Here is a 17732-nt window from a genome sequence, read left to right as displayed (position 1 = left end):
GGTCAGTTTATTTGTTTATTTTCTTCTGGTTCCACATGAATAGAACTGGGTTTCCAGAGCATTATCCCTTTGCAGGGAGTGTGGGAACTATGCCTTTCAACAATGGACCCAGCAGCGTATGGGATGACCGCAATGCTCGCATTTGTAGTCAAGAAGGAAGCAGCAATGTCATTCTCCCCATGCACACCCTCTGCTCCTTTGCAAAGTGTCCTAAAGACTTATTCAGTCTGCATTGTGACAGTCAGCTTAGTCTAACCATAAAGAAAATTCAATGCCAAGTTCTAAAACTAAAAGAACTGAACTCGACTCAAACTGCTCATTTCATAATGAACTAAAAATTACTTTCCAATACCTAAGGTATGCGGAGCACTACTCTAAGCCCTGAGGGCACACAGAAGAGCAGACATGATCCCTGCCCTGAAGAAGTTTAAAATCTAGTAAAGAAGAAAAAATGAATATACGTGAAACAATTTAAAAACCACTAGGTAGGATGGCTTATTAAAAAAAAAAGAAAGTAACAAATGTTGGCAAAGGATATAAATTAGAACTCTTAGCACTGGATTGTAAGATGTTGCAAACCACAATGGAAAACAGTATGGCAGTTCCTCAGAAAATTAAATCTAGAACTAGCAAAGGTCCAGCAATGCCACTTCTGGATATATATCCAAAAAAAACCCTTAAAACAGAGTTCAAAAAAATTTGTATACCCACGTCATAGCAGCACTACTCACAGTAACCACATGGTGAAGCAATCTGTGTCCACTGACAGATAAAGAGAGCAGCAAAATGGTATAAACATACAGTGGAATATTATTCAGTCTTTAAAAGGAAGAAAAGCTTATCACTTGCTACGTAACATGGATGAATCTTGAGGACACAGCCAAGTTCGTGCTTAGTCACACATCGTGTCCAACTTTGCAGCCCTGGTAGCCCACCAGGCTCCCCTGTCTAGGGAATTTTCCAGGCAAGAACACTGGAGTGGGTTGCCATTTCCTACTCCAGGGAATCTTCCCAACCCATGGATTGAACCTGAATCTCTTGTGTCTCCTGCATTGGCAGAAGAGTTCTTTACCACTGCATCACCTGGGAAGCCTTGAGGACATTATACTAAGTGAAATAAGCCAGTCACAAAAATCATAAATAGATATATAAGATTCCACATGCATCTATACATACAGAGGTATTCGAGGTAACCAAATTTGTAGAGACAGAGAATGGTGGTTACCAGGGGTTGGTGAGAGGGAGAACTAGGGAGTCGTGAAATAGCTATAAAGTTTCAGGTTTTTTTGTTTTTAATTGAAACATAGTGGTATACAATGTAATGTTAGTTTCATCTGTACAACATGGTGATTTAACATTTACATACATTCTGAAATGAATACCATAATAAATCTAGTAACCATTTGTTCTCATACAAAGTTATTTTAATATTATTGATGATATTCTTCAATCTGTATATTACATCCCTGTGACTTATTTATTTTATAACAGGAAATTCAAAACCTTAATTCTCTTCACCTAGTTCCCTCAAACTTTCCCTCTCTGGAAACCACCCATTTGTTCTCTAAGAGCCTGTTTTCTTTTTTAAATTAATTGATTATTTATTTTTGGCTGCACTGGATCTCTGTTGTTGCCTGTGGACTTTCTCTAGTTGCAGCGAGCAAGGACTACTCTTTATTGCTGTCTACAGGCTTCTCATCGTGGTGGCTTCTCCTGTGGAGCATGGGTTCCAGGCAAGTGTTTTCAGCATTTGTGATGAGTGGGCTCAGTAGTTGTGGCACATGGACTTGGTTGCCTCTGGCATGTGGGATCTTCCCAGACCAGGAGTCGAACCTCTGTCCCCTGGATTAGCAGGCAGATTCTTAACCCCTGGACCTTGAAGAAAGTTCCAAGCCTGTTTTCATTCTGTTTTTATTTATTTGTTTGTTTTGTTTTTTAGATCTCACTAGATCCCACATATGAGTTCAATCATTTGGTGTTTGTCTTTCTCTGACTTATTTCACTTAGCATGATACTCTCTAGATCCATCCATGTTATTGCAAATGGCAAGGTTTTTTTTATGGCTAAGTAATATCTCATTGTATAAATACTACACATCTTCTTTATCCATTTATCTATTGATGTGGACTTAGATTCCTTCCATATCTTGGCTATTGTAAATAATGCTGCAATGAACATAAGTGTGCGAGTATCTTTTTGAATTTGTGATTTTTTTTTCTTCAGGTAAATATTTGGAAGTAAAATTGTATAGTAGCTTCTTTCTTTCTTTCTTTGAAGAGCATCCATACCATTTTCCATAATGGCTAACCAATTTACAGTCCCACTAACAATACCTGAGGATTCCCTTTTCTCTGCATCCTCACCAATACTTGTTATTTATTGTTTTCTTGTTAATGGTTATGGTCATTCTGACAGGTATCAGATAGTATCTCGTGGTTTTGATTTTCACTTCCCTGATAATCAGTGCTGTTGTGCATCTTTTTATGTGTCTGTATGACCATCTGTATGTCTATTTAAGTCAATAGACATTTTGCCAATTTTTTAATTGAATTATTTGGCTTTTAAAAAAAATACTGAGTTGTGTGAGTTCTTTATATATTTTGGACATTAACTCCTGATCAAATATATTATTTGCTAATATCTCTTCCCATTCAGCCAGAGAAGGCAATGGCAACCCACTCCAGTACTCTTGAGTGGAAAATCCCAAGGACGGAGGAGCCTGGTAGGCTGCAGTCCATGGGGTCGCTAAGAGTCGGACACGACTGAGCGACTTCCCTTTCACTTTTCACTTTCATGCATTGGAGAAGGAAATGGCAACCCACTCCAGTGTTCTTGCCCGGAGAATCCCAGGGACGGGGGAGCCTGGTGGACTGCTGTCTATTGAGTCGCACAGAGTCGGACACGACTGAAGCAACTTAGCAGCAGCAGCAGCTTCCCATTCAGTAGGCAGTCTTTTCATATTTTTGGTGGTTTCTTTCACTGTACAAAGCTTTTTGTTTGAAGTAGTCCAATTTGCTTATTTTTACTTTTGTATTTCTTGCTCGAGGAGACAGATCCAAAAAAATATTGCTAAGACTCTTGTTGAAGAGTATACTGCCTATGTTTTCTTCTAGAAATTTTATAGTTTTAGGTCTTGCATTTAAATCTCTAATCCATTTTGAGTTTATTTTTGTATATGGCTTGAGAAAGTGTTTCAGTTTTATTCTTTTGCAAGTAACTGTCCAATTTTCCCAACACTATTGAAAAGGCTGTATATCCTTGCCTCCCTTACATGCTAAGTCAATTCAGTCACGTCTGGCTCTTTTCGACCCTATGGACTGTAGCCTGCCAGGCTCCTCTGTCCATGAGATTCTCCATGCAAGAATACTGCAGTGGGTTGCCATTTCCATCTCCAGGGGATCTTCCTGGGATCAAACCTGGGTCTCCTGCATTGCAGGCGGGTTCTTTACCACTAGCGCCAACTGGGAAGCCCGTGCCTCCTTTGTTGTATATTAATTGACCACATAAGAATAAGCTTATTTCTGGGATCTCTATTCCATTGATCTATGTGTCTTGTTTTGTGTCAGTGCCATCCTGTTTTGATTACTGTATTAGTAGTGTAGTTTGAAATCAGGGACTGATATGATCAGCCTTGTTCTTTTTTAAGATTGCTTTGGCTAATTGGGGTCTTCTGTGTTTCCATAAAAATTTTAGGATTATTTATTCTAGTTTGGTGAAAAATATTTTTGATATTTTGGTAGGAATTGCTTTGAATCTGTAGATTTCCTTGGGTAATATGGACATTTTAATAGTATTAATTCTTCCAGTCTATGAGCATGGCATATCCCAATGGTCTGTCAGTTTTAACTTCTTTCACCCATGTGTTATGGTTTTCAGAGTACAGATCTTTCACCTCCTTGGTTAGATTTGTTCCCAGGTATTTTATCCTTTTGATGCAATTATAAATGGTATTATTTCCTTAATTTATCTTTCTGATAGTTTGTTCTTAGTGTCTCAAAATACAAGAGGTTTCTATGTATTAATTTTGTATCCTGCAAGTGTATTAAATTTATTTTTTAAATCTCTTTGGAGGAACCTTTAGGATTTTCTATATGTTGTATCATGTCATCTGCAAATAGTGACAGTTTTACTTCTTCTTTTCCAATTTGGATGCCTTTTATTTTTGTTTCTTGTCTGTTTGCTGTAGCTAGGACTTACAATATTATGTTGACTAAAATTAATGAGAATAGGCATCCTTGTCTTGTTACCAAACTTAGAGGAAATGCTTTCTGCTTTTTATCATTGAATATGATATTCAGTATGGTTCTGTTATATACAGCCTTTATTGTGTTGTGGTATGTTCCTTCTGTACCATCTTTTTAAATAGTTTTTATCACAAATGTATGTTGAATTTTGTCAAAAGCTTTTTCTGCATTTACTGTGATCCTTATACGATCTTGATTCTTCATTTTGTTAATGTGGCATATCACATCATTTCATCTGTGGATATTGAACCATCCTTGTGTACCTGGCATAGGGGAGTATGATCCTTTTAACATATTGTTGAATTCAGTTTGTTAATATATTGTTGAAAAATTTTGCATATATGTTCATCAGTGATATTAGCCTGAAATTTTCTTTTTTGTTTGGTGTCTCTGCCTGGTTTTGATATCAAGATGATGCTAGCATCATAGAATGAGTTCAGAAGTATGCCTTTCCTATCAACTTCTTGGAATTGTCTGAGAAGGGTAAGTGTTAACTCCTCTATAAATGTTTTGTGAAATTCACCTGAGAAGCCATCTGGCCCTGGACTTTTGTTTGTTTGTTGATTACTGATTCAATGTTATTATTGATAATCAGTCTGCTCATATTTTGTATTTTTTTGTGATTCAGTCTTGGGAGATTGTATGTTTCTAGGAGTTTATCCATTTCTTCTAGGTTGTCCAATTTTGTGGCATATAATTTTTCACAGTAAACTCTTATGATCCTTTATATTTCTGGGTCAGATGTAACTTCTCTCTCACTTCTGATTTTATTTACTGGGTCCCTCTCTGTCTTAGAACTTAAAACATAGAGCTTAAAGAGGTCTAAGAGAGCTGTTGCACAGCAAAGTGAATATACTTAATACTACTAAACTGTATACTCAAAAATAATTAAGATGGTAAATTCTATGTTATGTGTTTTCTAAAATTATTTATTTATTTATTTGGTTGTGCCAAATAAAGTTAGTTGAGGCACATGGGATCTTTAGTTGTGGCATGCAGGATCTTTAATTGCAACATGTGAGCTCTCAGTTACAGCATGTAGAATCTAGTTCCTGACCAGGGATCAAATCCCAGCCCCTTGCATTGGGAGCATGGAGTCTTAGCCACTGAGCCACCAGGAAAGTCCCTGTGTTGTGTGGGTTTTTTTGTTTTTTTTAAACCCTAGTTTAAAAAAAAAAACCTGTTAACATTAAACATTATGTACACTGACCATAAATGAAGTAAAAACTTAGAGAACAGAGATACTGCAATTAGAGATTTCCTGGACCTGAACAAATCTTAAAGGATGAGTCATGTTAGGATTGGTAGAGGATAGGAAAAAGAAGTTCTAAGCAAGACAGGAGCTTAAATAAACATTGTGTATATTATGGAGAGTACACTTTGTATGTATTTAACTCTGTGTGTGTATGTATGTGTATACACGTGTACATAAGCAGTGATAAATCTTGCCCAATTAGGGAGCATTTACATCGAAGAGCAGTGAGAACCACGTACAGATAGGTAGGGTGAAGTCAGATTATAAAAAGACTTAATAAAAAAAAAAAGTCTTAAAAGCCAAATAGAAGTCTATACTTGATAACATAGACTCCAGGAAAGTACTGTAAGTTCTTGAACAAGGATGTGTATAAGATTTTTAGTAAAGCTGAAAATTCCCACTGGTCTCAATGAAAATAAACGAAGTTAAGAAAGTAACTTGCATTTTGTCTGGGCTTGGGCTGGAGGGAATGGGGAAATGATAAACCCCCAGTGTTGGATGAAGAGGGGGAGTAAGAACTGAAATAAGAGGGCACCAAGGGGGAGTAAGAACTGAAATAAGAGGGCACCAAGGGGAAGTGAGAATTCAAGGAGGAAACGGGACCCATACTCATGTATAGCTGTCTTTGTTCCTATTCATTAGGGACTTTTGTTTTTCCAAACTTGCAGGCTCATATGTTTTACTTTATAAAGATCTTTAGAAAGTTCATTTAAAGGACTGAACCATGAAATCCATATTTGAAGGCCAGAACAATAGTTTCAACAATAGTTTCATCTGAGGGCAGAGAGTCCCACTGTCCAATCCCAGAGGCACCTGTCAAGTACAAAAGCCGTGTCTCCAAGCATGAGCCAAGAGCTTCCTCTTAAGGAAGCAGGTGACTGCCATGCTGAGAGCTGTGGTTTCAGAGTCAGAGAATGGAGTTCCATTCCCATCTCAGTTGCTGAGTCCACATTTGAACCTGGGTGATTCACTTCCCTCCATGGGCCTGTTTCCTATTTTGTGAAAGCAGAAGGATGTCCTTTCCACCTGCTTCCATGGAAGAAAGAAGTGCCTGAAAGAAAAAGAATTTAAGTGAAGGGGTGAGATCTGGGCTGAAGCAAAGCCTGAGGACAGGGGGCCAGGTTTGACACACCCTTGCCCTTGACATCAGAAGTCTATGGAGAGGACGTAAGCATTAAACAATATAAACAAATGTTGCCCCCAGAGAGTTTGGATTCTGGGAATAGGAACAGGGAATCATAACCAAAATTCCAGGTCTCCAAGTTCCCCTCAAGGAGTCATGAGGCTCATGAGGAGGTGAATCACCACACCCAGGATCTATCTTGAAGACCTAAACCACCAAATACAAGCCACAGCAAAGGCAGGGGCTCAGGGAAGTCTTGATTTAGATAGCCCCCGGGGTGTAGCTAGAATGTAAGTTGTTCCCTTAGGTCCTTGGAAGACCAATAAACAGTTGTGCTTGAGGCATCTGGGTGGTGTTCTAGTGCTGAGGTCAGTGGCAGGTCAAAGTCATAAAGTCGGTCACGTGGAGCCAGCACAGTTGTCTCTGGTCTGGAAGCTAACATGGAAAAAGGAGCTCAGAAGATTGTAGGGCCTAAAGAGATCTAATCTGTATTCTTCCCAAAGTCTGTTACTTCTGGGTCCAACTCTCCGTAAGCAAAAGGCAGAGACAAGGGCAGCATCTTGTCAGAGCCTGGAAAAGAGGTCTGAGGGCACAAAAAGAAAGAAATGTGTTGGCTGGAAATACCAATTCTCAGAGCCAGGGAGCCTCATGGGACCCCCAGGGAGCAAAGCAGACCTTAGGAACCTGGAACACTTGGACTTCTGGAGTGCTGTGGTCCAACGGGATCTCACATACCACTTCACATCCATTAGGATGGCTTTTATCAAAATAGTGGAAAATGACAAGTGTTGGTGAGGATGTGGAAAAAATTAGAACCCTTGTGCATTGCCGGTAGGAAAGTAAAATGATGCAGACACTGTGGAAAACAGTTTGGCAGGTCCTCAAAAAATTAAACAGTTACCGTATGATTGAGCAATTCCACTCCTAGGTATATACCCAAAAGAACTGAAAGCAGGGACTGAAACAGAATACTTGCTCAGCCATGTTCATAGACTTCCCTGGTGACTCAGATGGTAAAGGATCCGCCTGCAATGCAGGAGACCCAGGCTGGATCCCTGGGTGGGGAAGATCCCCTGGAGAAGAAAATGGCAACCCACTCCAATATTCTTACCTGGAAAATTCCATAGACACAAGAGCCTGGTGGGCTACAGTCCATGAACTCACATAGAGTCAGACACGACTGAGCTACTGAGCATAGTTCATAGTTCATGTTCATAGTGGCATTATTCTTGGTAGTCAAAAGCTGAAGCAACCCAACTGTCCATTGACAGATGAAGGAATAAACCAAAGGTGGCATAGGCATAGAATGGAATATTTTTTAGCCCTAAAAATGAATGAAATTCTGACACATGGAATGATATGCATGAACCTTGACAACATTCTTTAGTGAGATAAGCAAGACACAAAAGGCTATATATTGTATGATTCCACTTCTATGAAGTACATAGAATAGGCAAATTCATACAGACAGAAAAAAGTAGAGGTTACCAGGTGTTTGGAGGAAATACTGTTTAATGGATACAGAGTTTCTGTTTCAAATGATGAAAAAGTTCTGGAAATGAACATTGGTTGCACAACAAACTGAAGGTATTTAATACCACTGAAATGTAAAAAGTGGTTAAAAATGGAAAATTTTACATTATGTGTATTTTACAAAAAATAATTGCAAAAAGGGGGGACCCTAGGACTCAGGGATCAACAAGGCACTGAGAATAAGACACAGAGAAGCAGAACATGAAAAAGTGGCAGCACAGATGTTCAGAGTCTTGAGCTGAGATGGGCATGGAAACTGGGACAGAGATAAAGCAATCTGTCCATGAGGAAAATGGATAAAGTGTGGGAGTCAGAGATGAAATACAGAGAAGTTGGCCAAAATGGAGACCTATTAGGGGTTAGAGCTGAGTATGGAGAAAGAAATGGGGATTGGCGGGTCTGGTTTTTAAAGTGAGTCTTAAATCTGGGTGCTTCTTTGGCATGTGAGTTTCCACATTTAACCGCCACAGGGCTTGTGGTGGATGCTTCTGGGACCTTCATCCACTAGGCAGTGGTCAGCTGGCTGTGGCCCACTGAGGCTTCCTGTCTCCTTGTAGAACCGACAGACACCGCAGTGAGTCAGTCCTACCGAGGCTTGATTCATTTTTGACACAGTTTTGGTAATCAAACACAACACTCTGGAATTGGCAATGCAGCCCAAAAGGTATGGTGGGAATGTGGTTGCAAGACCCAGGCTCCTTGCTGCTCCTTGCTGCCATCTCAGTTCTTTGTAAAGGTTGACATGAACTGCTTTTAAGGTCAGAAAGACTTGGATTCAAATTCTATCTTGCCCCTCATTAGCTGTGTGACCTTGAGCAAATTACTTAACCTCCAAAAGCCGTGATTTCCTCACTTGTAAAATGGGGTTACAGAACTCCATAGCCTTGTGGTGCTTACTAAGTAAGATAACCACATGGAGAGAGTTTTTCACTTGTCACAGATAAACTGCCCAGTAAGTTAAAGTAATTATAATTATCAGCACTACTGTTAGTACCCTGAAGTCTTTCATTATCTAGGATTGCTTTGCCACAATGGAGACCATATGTGGAACTTTAGTAACCCACACTCCTGTAGCCCTGAATTTAGAGCAGGAAGACCTGAATTTCATCTGGGTTCCCTGATTTACTAGCTGTGTGACCTTGGGCATTTTTCAGAGTTTCAGTTTTCTCATTTGTAAGATAGGGATGATTACATAGAGTTGTAAACATTAAATTAAATAATCTGTATAAAAGTTCTATAAATAAAGCCAAAAGAGTATAGATATGTAATATTATAATATATTCAAGATCAGGAGCAAGGATGTGTCTGGGCCAAGGTTAGGGTCAAGATGAGAGTCAAGGTCAGGACTGGCACTAGGGCAGTAAAAACAACTGTGATCAAGATCAGAGTTGGAATTGGGTCAAAGCAAAGTTCTGGGTAGGAAGGGAGTCATGAGCAGGGTCACAGTAGGGGGTTATGTGGAAATTTTGACTTGGGCTAGGAATCCATGCCGCCAGATGGTGTGCACTGTCTGAGCCCAAGGGATACAGCAGTGTTGTGTAGTGACTCACAGGTGGCTGAGCTGTCTGGGATACGGCTGTAATCCAGAAATCTTGATTTGGGGGAAAATAGAGTGTGAGATTTACTGTAGAAGTGCAGGCCTTTAGGGAGACCGTTCAATTGCAGTAGTTCAGCCACTGCAATGCCTTCATCAATTCTCCTCCCAAGCAGGTAGGTAGTTACATTAAGTTTCAGCCTGTTTTCAGGTGCATTTCCTACAGCTCTAGTCCTTGAAGTTCTATCTTTCCTCCATCATCCATCCATCCATCCATCACCCATCATTCCACCATCCATCCAACAAACGTTTATTGAATACTTATTACATGTTAGGTATTTTGTTAGACTCGAGGATCCAGCAATGATGGAGGCGTCTTGTCTGTCCTCATGGAAATTCAATCTAGAAGGAGAGACAGATAGTATGGCGGATTTCCATCTTCTGTGTGTTTGCGGGGTGGTAATAGATTCTAAAATAAGTTCACGAGTCAAAGATTGCAAAAATTATTCTTGAAGATCCCTTAATTCACCAGAACCTTGACATTTAGAAGCACAAAAGTCAAGCAATAACATCTATTTCTCTTTGTACTTTGTTTATGACCCTGGGGTAGTAGGTGTCAAGATCTGGTTTTAATGATGGAAAGTGACTTTAAATAAAGTTATTTCTTTGTTTCTGACTCTTTTAGCTGAGTGTTTATAGTTGGGTTTACATAAGTTAACTGCATAAATGATGGGACTCCAGTGTAAACACAAATTTTACAAATAAGCATGTAACCAGGCTTCCCTAGTGGCTCAGACAGTAAAGAATCCCCCTGCAATGGGGGAGACCTGGGTTCAATCCCTGGGTTGGGAACATCCCCTGGAGAAGGGAATAGCTACCCACTCTAGTATTCTGGTCTGGAGAATTCCATGGACAGAGGAGCCTGGCAGGCTACAGTCCATGGGGTTGCAAAGAGTCAGACACGACTGAACCAGATTCACTTTCATGTAATTATTGTAAACATGTTAAGGAACAACACTGTGAGAATGTATGGTGGAGGACATAACCTAGTAAGGGGTGGAGGGATGAATGATGTGGAAGACTTCACTGAGGAAGTGACTTTTAAGGTAAGTCGTAAAGGGTGAATATGAGTTAGCCTGTCTTAAAGAGTAAAAAGAACTTTCCAGACAGAGGAATTGACCTGAGGCAGATGAAAGCCAATCAGGTTGGAGATGTTGAAGAGATAGCCAAGGGTCTCCCCAAGTCAGTCCCCGAAGTGAGGGTCTATTTCACATGCTCTGACTCAGCACGTGTAACAGCATGGAGGTAAGGTGGTCTAAGACTCAGCACAGAGAAGTTTACAATTCAGAGTACAGGGCTACAGAAACAGAAGTCATCAGTCAGCGTCTGTTGGAATCACTGGGCTAGCTTCCCTGTGGGATGCAAAGAAGAATAAGAAACAGCCTACTGGAAACAGAGACAGTGGGATTCACAGCCCGCACATAGACATAAACCAGAGGTCACAAGCACAAAAACTAAGGCTAAGCAGGTAATGTAAAGAGTAAAGCAGGCTGAGTGTAGGATGCTGTGGGTGGGTGGGGAGTAGAGACTATGGCAGACTGAGACTTCTTGTCTCCTTTAAAGGAAGCAACCGCTATTCAGCTACCACGAATTGTTGCCAAGTAGGAACTGAGGACCAATTTTGCTAGATCTTCCCTTTTGTAGCGTTGTTGTCAGTTTCAGCTTCCTCTGGCCTTTGGAGCCCACTCTTCCCTACTGTACAGCAGGCTGGATGTTCCCCAGGAATTAACACCACCAGTACCCCACCTCCTCCACACAGTAGCAGCTCCCAACCAATGAATGACTGATGGGTGTAGTGGATAAATATACTAAGGCCCTTGACTCTCAGTTGAGATAACTGAGACACGTGTCCTACACTGTTTCCCTGAGTTCCCGGGGAAGAATTAAGCTCCTGGATGCCCATATGGTAATTTCCTTGATAACTTGCCCTGGATCCCTTCCTTCCTCTGTCCCACTTCTCCACTCCATAACGGGACTGTCCCAGGATTACTTTCCAAAATTAACTACTTGCAACTGAAGCCTTGTCTCAGGGTCTGCCTCTGGGAGAAACCAAGGACACAAAATGTTAAGAAAGATTTGAAATGCAGATTTTTCTTTATGTTAAAACTTCCCAGTTAGAATTGTGCATGTCCACAAAAGCAGGTTTAAGGGTTGGATTTATCCAACAAAGCATCAGTTCGGGATTCCTGATGTAAGCTAAGACTTCATCAATCACCCAGGAAAGGGAACATATTTGCTGAAGGATGTTTAAGAAGAAGTTGAATGAGAAAGTTCCTAAGGGTGGAAACCCATGCTGGGTGGCAGTGACTGCTTAAAATATGAGGAATTAGAGAGGGGTTGGGCAGTGCTGCGACAGCTAGAATGGCAGCTCCTACCCGAATCTCCCTGAAGCATGCTTCCTCATTTGAATGTGCCCGCGGCAGCCACCACTCCCACCAGGGTAAATCACATGAAGGCCCCGTGGGAAGTCTCAGAGCTGCACAGCAGGCCCAGCAGCCGCCTACACCAAACTGGTTCTGCAGCAAGAGAGACAAGCCAGAGCCTGCCAGCTCCAGGGTCCTCAGAATCAGACTCTCCTGTTTCCCAGTCAGCAATCCACCCCAGAGCCACGAGACAGCTGCTGCTCTGCACCATCTTGGTCCAGCTCACCTGGTCTCCTGGTGCAAGGAGAGATCCCACGACTGTGTGTGAGGAGCTGATGCAGGAAGCTGAGAGCCCCTTCTTTTGGAACCTCTCACCAAGCCAGCTTTCTGGTAGTCATCCAGTTCAGGCACCCAAAGTGCTGACTGGAGGCACTGTCATCCTGGTGCTGCACAGAGGAAGACACACCAGGCCCTGGAGGGCAGAGGGCTGTGCTTGGCCGAGATGCCCAGACAGGTCCACGGGTGACAGGCGCCACCTTATGCCAAGCCGTCTCCAGCAGAGTTTGCAGAACCTGTGCTATTTTAAGTTCCTTTGTCATCACTGCAAGCAAACTGGACTGAGGGAGTCTGATTAGAAGGGAAAGAACCGGTTTAACAGAGCTGGGGTAGTGGGAGCTGCATCCCCGAGCTGGCAACACAGCACCAGGCAGAAGAGCTCAATGCTTCTTGGGCTCAGGACTCAGTTAGGTGTCAGCACTGGCCTCTGAGCAACTTGTCCAACAAAAGAGCAAAGAGGAAGACTCTGAGGTTCAGGGCCCAGTGGCTATAATGGCCATCACAGGAATAACCATGACAATAATAATATGCTATAAATGTGCTTCATAGTTTATGTTACCTTCACGGATGTGATCTCATGTAATCCTTACTGCAGTCCCAAGAGGCAGGCAGGTATGATTTGTCCCACCTTAAATATAAGGAATCTAGGATTCACCAAAGTGAAGTGCCTTGCCCAAGGTCATAGTCAACAAAGTGACAATGAGTTGCCTGAATCAGTTGCAGAAGGGAGTTTGGGAACCTAGACCTGTACATCTAGAGGTCTTTATAGAGAGAGGGGAGTATATAGAGAGAAGGGGAACCTTGGCCTTCTGTTGGTGACCCCAGGAAATGTGGGGCTTAGTGCATCAGTGGCGAGAAATGGACCTGCCCCACATCCTGTGGGTGGTCTGGCACTATAGGGTGGTCACAACAGGCATCAGGGCAGCTTCATTGTCTCTCTTAGCTGGCGGGGGCAAAGGGTTTTTCACTCCCCTCATGCCACCCACCTGAGTCAGCTCTCTGGCATCGCCCTGGCATGTCTTGGGCCCCACGCCCAGGCAGTGAGGAGGCACTGGCAGATTGCCCCAGGGAATGCTGCTGTCTTAAGCCAGGTCCCAATTAAGACCCCCTTTCCAGAGGGCAGTCCAACAATGGCCACTTTGGTAGCTGCAACTTGTAGGCAAAGGATGAGTCTCCCTCACCCCTGGACTTCCTGGCACAGGTGGCATTGGGAACATGCCTTAACCTGAGGGCCGCAGCCCAGGAGGGGATGTGGGGACCAAATGCATTTTACAGACTGGCTGAACCAGGCTCCTAACCAGATCCCTGCTTGGGTTTCTGGTCACATCCAAATAGCTAGGGAGGGAGTTGCTTTTGGACAGAAAAGGGGAAAAGAGAGCCAAGACTCCAGCCTGAAGCTGCCTCAGCTGTTTCTGGGACTCTGACTCAGAAGCTGCTTCTCAGGAATGTTGAGCACATGGGCCTCTGAGCCCTTGTCCAGGCACTGTGGAATGAACAGCTGGGGTGAGGGAAATGTTTCACCCTTCTTCCTCTTCTCTAAGAATGCCTTTTCCAGAGAAACTTCACTATGGTGCAGAGTGAGGGCTTATCCTTAGCCTGGTCACTTTGTTCAGGAAGGAAAACTCCCCCACCACCTGAGCCCCCAGGGATCAACCCTGACAATGGCTGCCTACAGCTACCAATTTGCCCTTAACAAAATGCTGCATTGCCTGGGTGTCTATCTCTACCCCTCTCTCTAGTTATCTTATCTACCCAATTCTGTTGCAACTTCCTTAATCTCATGTTTCCTGGTTAAAAAAAAAAAAAAAATGCCCTGAACATACTATTCATCTGGTAAATATACTGATTTGCTGATAACCTGAGGACAAAGAAAAGAAAGAGGTAAAGAGAAAGCAATGAGAAAGCCAGAAGTCTGGGTCACACTCCAAAATCTAGGGAATCTACTTCCTTTACCAGGCAAAGCTCCTAGACTGCTTGGAGAAAGGAGACCAGAAAAGCTGTGGTGATGTGCCCTGGAACTTCCTTGCCCCCACACACCCTCAGATGTGCTAGGAGCCGCTGGGAATCCTTCCACCTCAAGAGAGGATGGGCCCTGCAGCGATTCTCCAAATACGGGCAAAGGTTCTTTTCTCTGTTTCTTGCCTTTACTTCCTTTCTCTAGATCAGGTAGATATCACATGGGTTGATCCACAGTGAACTGAAGATGCAAGGAAAACTAATCCTGGAATTTAAACCATGTCCGCAGCTCATTTTAGATTTGATGTTTAATTGTCTCCCTATATCGTAAGAGGAGGGAGGGCAGGAACAGCGTCTGTCTTGTTCACCGAGGTAGATCTGGAGTCTGGGACGCTGCGTGGTACTGGGCAGGCACTCAGTAGGTCGCTCCATATACATTCCTTGATTTGGCTGATTCGGGAGCATCTGGAACTACTTGGAGCTTCTCCTGCTATCTAGCTGCCATCAGCAACTTTTTCTGCAGCTAACTCCTCCCGGGTCTGGGAATCTGATGACCTATCAGAAGAAACTGAAGCAGAGACATTGATAGGCCCTCTCTGTGGCCTTGAGGTCTAGAACAGACTTACTGTTGGAAATGACTCCTGGGGGTGGGGTCAACTGAGCAAGCCACAGCCCTGCTGGGTCTTTAAAACCAGGCCTACCGCGGCCTCTAGTGGACAAGCAGAATCACTGCCCTTTTGGGGGCACTTCCACACCTCTCTGCCCCCAGGATCTCCAGGTTCTCCATCCTTAGACTCATGGTCAAGAGTACACAAAATGGCACCACTAGCATGAAAATGGACCGTATCAGAACCATAGGCCAACCATCCATGTTGTATCTGCGGGTCCAGCAGGACATTCAAATGGGAATATCTGATGTGTGATCATCTGTAACTCAGGACTGGAATCTAAGAGCCTTGGGACCTGCTCTGGAGTCCAGAAAGCTGGACATTGGTCTCCCTGAGACTATCCCTGCCTGATCTGCAAGCATATCCTCAGCCAGACACTATTTTCATCTGGCTTGTTCCTGTTTCTCTCCTTTTCATGCCCTCTCCTCACCACACAGTCGCCCAAATATCTGCCAGGCCCTCTGTATCTCAAGGCCTGATTTGAATTCTCCTTTTTTTCTCCTCAGCTCTCTGACCAGGGATTGAACCCTTGAAGCCAGGCCGTGGCAGTGAAAGCCAGAAAACTAACCATTAGACCACCAGGGAACTCCCCGCATTCTCTTCCCTGCCAGCAATGCCCTCCCATCTCCACCCCCATCTGCCAACATCCTTTCCCTTCTTCTATCTCTTCCATTAAGTCTTTTCTGATTGTTCCAACTGATCTGATTATTCCCCCTTTAAAAGTCCCACACATGTATGTGAACTTCAGTCATTTTTGACTCTTTGTGACCCAATGGAGCCCAGCAGGCTCCACTGTCAATGGGATTCTCCAGGCAAGAATACTGGAGTAGGTTGCCATGACCTCCTCCAAGGGATCTTACCCACCCAGGGATTGAACCCACGCCTCTTGCATCACCTGCCAATGCAGGTGGGGTTCTTTACCACTAGCACCACCTGGGAAGCCCCAAAGTCCTATAGTACTTTGCTTCTATCTTCTTTGCATTTACTGAGTACCTACTACATCCCAGGTGCTTTAGACATGGAGGATACCAGGATGAACATAAACACCCTACACAAAAGAGGTATAATCATACTGACAAGTATGAGATCACACTTGGGACAAGTGCTTTGAAGGAGTGGTGTGTGGACTTTGGGGGGCTGTCATGATAGGGATTTTATCTGATTAAGAGGCCAGGGAAAACCACTCTGAGAAAGTGATGCCTGAGCAGAGAAATGGAGGATAGACAGAGGAGGGGAAATGTGATTCAGGCAGCCCCTTGTACTGTGGTATTAATCTTTCATATTGTCCTTCTATTACCATGCTTATCTTCTTGTCCCCAGTGAATAAAGCTCCTTTAAGGCAGGAACTATTTCTGGCCCATCTTTCTATCCCTTATAAGAGTTAGGACTGAAGCTTACCCATTCTGGGGAGATGGTTATCTAAATGGACTGAGGGGACGCTGAAACTGAAGAAGACTCTAGAGCCTTCCTGGGTACAAGAGATGCTCTGTGTCTACCCATTTCTTGTTTATAGAAAAAGCTTTAGTCTCCTAGGCCTTCCTGGAATTTCCAAGAGCAGATTAGAGCAGTTAATGATTAGAATAATCACAGGACTCCTGATTCCTCCAGAAGAGATACAGATAACACTCCGATGCATATCTTTGATTTGTTCTGCAGAAACTATCCCCCACCCTGACCCAGGTGGAGGATGGTGAGTATACTCTGACCACAAGCTGTAGACCTCAGACTGTTAAAGAGGGAGATTCCCAAAACATCACCCCAGAAAGTTAAAGAGGGAGATTCCCAAAACATCACCCTGTTACCTTACCACCAACTAAATAGAACAAAGTTGTTGAGCTGATCACACACCCTGCAACCCTCACCCCTAATGTTGCCTTTAAAAACCATTCCCTGAAAGCCATCAAGAAGTTTGGATGTTCTGAGCATGAGTTGCCTGTTCTCCTTGCTTGGCATCCTGAAATATTGGCTATACTACCCTTCACAAAAACTCAGGGTCAGTAGATGGCTTTGTAAGAAGCAGAGCAACAACACTGGTTGTTTCTGCAAGAACCCTTCTGCACACTACTCCCAGAGCCCCTAGGGTGCTGAGAGGTCATCCTGCGCTCACCACCCTCCTTTATGGTATCCAAGGAATATCATTTCTAGCTTCAGGCCCAGATTTATGTCCATCTCTGATCAAGGGATCTTCTCACATTGAGTTGGGATTTGGGGTCTTGTGCCTCTGTGAGCACAGAGGCAGCCTCTCCTTGTGGAAGGAGCACTAGGGCAGTTGTACCAGAAGGCGGGCTTTGACAAGGCTCCGGGTCTTAGTTTCCTCCTATTTCTCCACTTTCCCACTCTGCTCCCACCATACCAGCCTTCTTCCCACCCCTTGAATACTTTTTCTCAGGCTATCACTGCTCTTTCTTCCCCCAGGAATGCTCTTGTCCCAGATCTTGAAGTGACCGGCTCCTTATCATCATTTAGGTCTCCCTTACTAGTCACTTTCTGAGGGCAGCCAGAGCTAAGAACTTCAGCTAAAGGAGTTCTCTAGTCCCTCCCCATTCCTGGCTCTCTGATCCACTGCTTTACTTTCTCTGTAGAATTCCAATCTAAAATGACCTCTTTCTAGTTTCATCACCTGCCCACAAGAATCTCTTCTGCTTCCCCATTGACTAGAA

Source organism: Muntiacus reevesi, chromosome 2 (assembly GCF_963930625.1).
Source record: "Muntiacus reevesi chromosome 2, mMunRee1.1, whole genome shotgun sequence".
In the NCBI taxonomy this organism is placed as follows: domain Eukaryota; kingdom Metazoa; phylum Chordata; class Mammalia; order Artiodactyla; family Cervidae; genus Muntiacus; species Muntiacus reevesi.
This window is presented reverse-complemented; position numbering follows the sequence as displayed.